Source organism: Uranotaenia lowii, chromosome 1, assembly GCF_029784155.1.
Source record: "Uranotaenia lowii strain MFRU-FL chromosome 1, ASM2978415v1, whole genome shotgun sequence".
In the NCBI taxonomy this organism is placed as follows: domain Eukaryota; kingdom Metazoa; phylum Arthropoda; class Insecta; order Diptera; family Culicidae; genus Uranotaenia; species Uranotaenia lowii.
The window spans coordinates 78,940,887-78,946,900 of record NC_073691.1 but is presented as its reverse complement, the minus strand read 5'-3'; positions in this window follow the sequence as shown (position 1 = coordinate 78,946,900).

The window sequence follows — 6,014 nt, the reverse complement described above, 5'->3', positions numbered from 1 at the left end:
TATTGTTTATTGTTTATTGTTTATTGTTTATTGTTTATTGTTTATTGTTTATTGTTTATTGTTTATTGTTTATTGTTTATTGTTTATTGTTTATTGTTTATTGTTTATTGTTTATTGTTTATTGTTTATTGTTTATTGTTTATTGTTTATTGTTTATTGTTTATTGTTTATTGTTTATTGTTTATTGTTTATTGTTTATTGTTTATTGTTTATTGTTTATTGTTTATTGTTTATTGTTTATTGTTTATTGTTTATTGTTTATTGTTTATTGTTTATTGTTTATTGTTTATTGTTTATTGTTTATTGTTTATTGTTTATTGTTTATTGTTTATTGTTTATTGTTTATTGTTTATTGTTTATTGTTTATTGTTTATTGTTTATTGTTTATTGTTTATTGTTTATTGTTTATTGTTTATTGTTTATTGTTTATTGTTTATTGTTTATTGTTTATTGTTTATTGTTTATTGTTTATTGTTTATTGTTTATTGTTTATTGTTTATTGTTTATTGTTTATTGTTTATTGTTTATTGTTTATTGTTTATTGTTTATTGTTTATTGTTTATTGTTTATTGTTTATTGTTTATTGTTTATTGTTTATTGTTTATTGTTTATTGTTTATTGTTTATTGTTTATTGTTTATTGTTTATTGTTTATTGTTTATTGTTTATTGTTTATTGTTTATTGTTTATTGTTTATTGTTTATTGTTTATTGTTTATTGTTTATTGTTTATTGTTTATTGTTTATTGTTTATTGTTTATTGTTTATTGTTTATTGTTTATTGTTTATTGTTTATTGTTTATTGTTTATTGTTTATTGTTTATTGTTTATTGTTTATTGTTTATTGTTTATTGTTTATTGTTTATTGTTTATTGTTTATTGTTTATTGTTTATTGTTTATTGTTTATTGTTTATTGTTTATTGTTTATTGTTTATTGTTTATTGTTTATTGTTTATTGTTTATTGTTTATTGTTTATTGTTTATTGTTTATTGTTTATTGTTTATTGTTTATTGTTTATTGTTTATTGTTTATTGTTTATTGTTTATTGTTTATTGTTTATTGTTTATTGTTTATTGTTTATTGTTTATTGTTTATTGTTTATTGTTTATTGTTTATTGTTTATTGTTTATTGTTTATTGTTTATTGTTTATTGTTTATTGTTTATTGTTTATTGTTTATTGTTTATTGTTTATTGTTTATTGTTTATTGTTTATTGTTTATTGTTTATTGTTTATTGTTTATTGTTTATTGTTTATTGTTTATTGTTTATTGTTTATTGTTTATTGTTTATTGTTTATTGTTTATTGTTTATTGTTTATTGTTTATTGTTTATTGTTTATTGTTTATTGTTTATTGTTTATTGTTTATTGTTTATTGTTTATTGTTTATTGTTTATTGTTTATTGTTTATTGTTTATTGTTTATTGTTTATTGTTTATTGTTTATTGTTTATTGTTTATTGTTTATTGTTTATTGTTTATTGTTTATTGTTTATTGTTTATTGTTTATTGTTTATTGTTTATTGTTTATTGTTTATTGTTTATTGTTTATTGTTTATTGTTTATTGTTTATTGTTTATTGTTTATTGTTTATTGTTTATTGTTTATTGTTTATTGTTTATTGTTTATTGTTTATTGTTTATTGTTTATTGTTTATTGTTTATTGTTTATTGTTTATTGTTTATTGTTTATTGTTTATTGTTTATTGTTTATTGTTTATTGTTTATTGTTTATTGTTTATTGTTTATTGTTTATTGTTTATTGTTTATTGTTTATTGTTTATTGTTTATTGTTTATTGTTTATTGTTTATTGTTTATTGTTTATTGTTTATTGTTTATTGTTTATTGTTTATTGTTTATTGTTTATTGTTTATTGTTTATTGTTTATTGTTTATTGTTTATTGTTTATTGTTTATTGTTTATTGTTTATTGTTTATTGTTTATTGTTTATTGTTTATTGTTTATTGTTTATTGTTTATTGTTTATTGTTTATTGTTTATTGTTTATTGTTTATTGTTTATTGTTTATTGTTTATTGTTTATTGTTTATTGTTTATTGTTTATTGTTTATTGTTTATTGTTTATTGTTTATTGTTTATTGTTTATTGTTTATTGTTTATTGTTTATTGTTTATTGTTTATTGTTTATTGTTTATTGTTTATTGTTTATTGTTTATTGTTTATTGTTTATTGTTTATTGTTTATTGTTTATTGTTTATTGTTTATTGTTTATTGTTTATTGTTTATTGTTTATTGTTTATTGTTTATTGTTTATTGTTTATTGTTTATTGTTTATTGTTTATTGTTTATTGTTTATTGTTTATTGTTTATTGTTTATTGTTTATTGTTTATTGTTTATTGTTTATTGTTTATTGTTTATTGTTTATTGTTTATTGTTTATTGTTTATTGTTTATTGTTTATTGTTTATTGTTTATTGTTTTTTGTTTATTGTTTATTGTTTATTGTTTATTGTTTATTGTTTATTGTTTATTGTTTATTGTTTATTGTTTATTGTTTATTGTTTATTGTTTATTGTTTATTGTTTATTGTTTATTGTTTATTGTTTATTGTTTATTGTTTATTGTTTATTGTTTATTGTTTATTTTGTATTATTCAATTGAACACAAATTGGTCTAAATGAAAAAATCAAAATAAAGGGAGTACTAAAGCATGAGGAGTATCACAGAGAACAGACGTACAAGCTAACCCACGAAACTTGTGTAAAATCTCTGATAATCGTGTTTAACAAATTTTTGTTTTTTGGCTGGGCCACCAGATGTCTCCAATCACACCAAAGATAACTCTCAATATCAAACTGAGATAGAAAAAAAACAAAATTTTGGTCAGTTTTGACAGGTCGTATAAACTGATTGGCATGTTTCAAGAAAATTGTTGTTTTTTTTGGGATTTTAAACAAATTGGTTTATTCATCCCCAGAAAACTGCTGTTAAAGTTTGGTAACACTTTCGTACAGTTTCATAACGGAAAAATATCTTAAAAATGATCGCTATTTCTTTCAAGCAACAAGTGCTAAATTTTGGACAATTGGATGCAAAAGTGATAAAGTCTGTTTCATATAGAATCTGGTCAGATAAAATAGATCATTTCTTCGCAAAGAAATAACGTACAACAAAAGTAAAAATGTCATTTTGTAGGGTTTTTATTGCACTTTAAGGAAAAAAAAAATACAAAAAAATCATTCGCAAGCTTTTCGGATGAATTTTCGAACTTTTTTTGTGATAACACCCATCATTTTCTGCACAGTACTGCTGGTAACCTCATTCGCCATCTTGTTCTACCACTTTTCCATTTGAGCGGGTTTTTTCATGGTTCTGCCACATTTCTTCAGTTTTCCCTTAACTATTGCCCAATATTTCTCGATGGGACGAAAATCCGGACAGTTTGGTGGAGTGATACTTTTTTCAACAAAATCGATCTTGTTCTCCTTATACTACTTAACGACATCCCGGCTGTAGTGGCAGCTTGCCAGGTCCGGCCAGAACTTCACCGGACCTTTGTGGGACCGAATGAATGGCAAAATCCTCTTCTGGAGACATTCTTCTTTGTAAACATTTCCATTCATTGTGTCCCCAGTGATGAAAGGCTTAGTCTTCTTCCCACAACTACTGATCCCTTGCCAAATCATCAACTTACGAGCAAATTTATCTGCAAAAACAAACTTGAATCTACCCGCAACATTCCCTTTACGCTTTGCTATGTAAAATTTGTTACCGGGTATTTGTCCGAAATCCATTTATTTATTTTTATTTTTATTTTTTATTTTCTCACTTTCTCGTACAACTTCCTTGCCCTGGTTTTGGCAACCAGGTTTTGTTTCAGCGTCCTGTTGGGGTGTTTGCTTGCATGATACGACCGCAAGCCTTCTCGCAAAAAAATTTGTCGAGCTGTACTATGGTTCATCTTGAACTTTTTCGCCAAATCACGCAAGGAGATTCCAGGATTATTGTGAACTGATCTGCTCGCAGCTTCCGGTCATATGTTCCACTTTTACGCCTGGTTTGTTTTGCTCGATCCACCGTAAAGGTCTCCCGGTAATGTTGCAGCACTGAATTTGCAGTCGATTTTGGATTTTTCAGGAATTCCGCGATCATTACCCTTGACCACGTCGGTTTCTCTACGTAAGTGTGCAGAGTTTTCTCTCGCCTTTCGCGTTCCATCGTCGATAACTTTTGACTAACTGCTTCAATTTTGATGAAATTTTCCCCACTAAGTAAACAAACCATCCGGATCAAAACACTGTCAATAGATTTGCGATGTGACAACTAGGGGCACTGTAGTAAATGAAAAGATGCGACCAGATTCTATGTGTAACATTAGAATTTGTGTGAATTTGTTCCCTCGACTCGCGTTGATTCCCCTCCATTTTCGTTGAATCGAAAAACACAACTTCGAGTTTGACAGCATGTAAACAATACACATCAACGAGAAAGTGTGCAAAATTTGGTTGATTTAAACCCAATGGTAAAAAAGTTATGTCCTGTTCAATGTGTCGCAATAATGTCGTGTTCGCCCTGTAGAAGTTTATTGAAACTAGTTTAAGAAATTAAAAGTATCAATAGTAACATAAATTTTGACCTGTTTAGAACGTACTTCAGATCAATTATGGGACTGAGTAACCTTTTTCGTACCTGTGTTATGAAACTTTAGATTGCTTGGGGATCCCGTACGATTTCACGTTTTTTTCGATCATGTTGATTATTTGCAGCTTTGATGATTTCAGTGATCCACGTTTCAGTTGTTTTGTGATGACATGATCTGACTGTTTTCCAAATGTTCCAAATGCTCAATAGTGAACTCAATTACCTTCCGAAATTACGAGAAACGTAGTTGCTCATCGACTCAGTTTTGGTAACGTCGACATTTGCCGAACATAGAGAGCGACAATCCGAAACCTGGGTAGAGATCCTTTAATCCTGTTCCCTATTTCCGCCAACATCAACAACGGGCAATCGAAATGTGTCTTTCCGGTTTGTGCTCGTCGAATTTCAACGTGAAACTTTGTGACGACGAGAGCAAAAGACGCCACCATCATCATTATTCCGATTCCAATGCACCCGAATAGGATGGAATCCGGGGACACACAGCATCGGGAAACGATTTTTCATCCACACGATGGTGCTGGTCCTGTCATATCGGAAGCTTGGCCCAGGTCCTTCCGGGTTTTCCCGATTTTCCGGGCCGGGTTTCGATTGTGTCTGCTGGTTCAAAGGTCCTGCCAGCAGAATTAAGTATGCTAATAATCTTGCACATCGTTTGGCTCCTTTTTTGACAAGGGTATGTCTACTCTGGAATGTGGGGCAGCATGTCCAATTTTGTCGAACTGATATAATGGCGATGCCGATGATGACATCGAAATTCCATGTTTGTGAGCTTTTCGCCTCCATTTGCTTGAAGATATAGAGAGACGTTCGCTCTGTTAAGCTTCCAATTTCGTATTGCAAATCGACACATAAATCCAAGAGTTTAATTGAATGATTTTCTCAGCTGTACACAATTTTTTGCCTCAAATTTTATGTTAAATCACCTCAACGAGCATTCAAATTAACTTATTTTTTAAGATAAGGAGAAATTTTAGGGTTGAATATATGCATTACCAGCTTCGAAAAAGCTTCAATTCAATAATCGAGTTCCTTTTGCCTCTGTCTGTAGTTTGTTAGTAGAAGTCTATCCAGCAAGTCAAGTCAATCCCCGAATAATTCAGAGCTTATCAAAATCCGTTATTGAAATTCGTTGCCCCGGAAAATTGAAAAAGATCCAATCTTACGTTTGGCACCGCACATTTCACAAATGGCTGGAGAGCAGGAGAAAGTCAAATAGCGAAGTCGTCATCTTGATAATGGACAATCGGAATTGGCTTTTAAGATACCAATATTCTTTTTCAAATATTTGGCCACAGTTTGCATGTTTTGCATTCTTCCGAGAAGTTTAGCCAGTATTATTTGAAAAATAATAAAATAACCGCAAAATAATCATAACAGCAGCAGAAAAAAACTACA